General features: G+C 25.4%; 1 protein-coding gene across 1 annotated transcript in view; it reads left to right on the forward strand.

Annotated features, from left to right (window-relative positions):
* Positions 1 to 425, forward strand: part of LOC119586407 (HEAT repeat-containing protein 6-like) — a gene marked incomplete at its 5' end in the record, with an annotated part of 22,181 nt that overhangs the window by 14,797 nt on the left and 6,959 nt on the right.

The following is a 425-nucleotide window of genomic DNA, read 5'->3' on the forward strand; positions in this document are numbered from 1 at the left end:
GAAGTTGAAATATTCCTAAAGTGTGATCATTACCAAAGGTAAATAAATAGGTTGAAATGTTTTAAATTATAGTGAAACAATAAAGATAATTCTTCTAAAATCAAGTGAAATTGAAATATTAGGAGTATTTAGTATATCAAATATAGTGCATAAAGCCTCCTGATGATATGCATATAAATGAACGAGTCTGTGGGATAAGAAATAATGATAAAACAAAGACTGTATTGCTATCTTGCCCCTTAGCTTTAAGGGCTAGTTTAATTATTTACAATGAAAATGTTAAAGTATTGAATTGGGTACTTATTGGTACATTATATTTTTATTATGTTTTGTTGTATAAAATAAATGAATATGATAAAGCATAAAATATTATGAGTGAAAAAAGGCCAGAAATATTTGACTATATTGCAGAAATGAATAAATCT

This window comes from Penaeus monodon, chromosome 21 (genome assembly GCF_015228065.2).
Source record: "Penaeus monodon isolate SGIC_2016 chromosome 21, NSTDA_Pmon_1, whole genome shotgun sequence".
NCBI lineage: Eukaryota > Metazoa > Arthropoda > Malacostraca > Decapoda > Penaeidae > Penaeus > Penaeus monodon.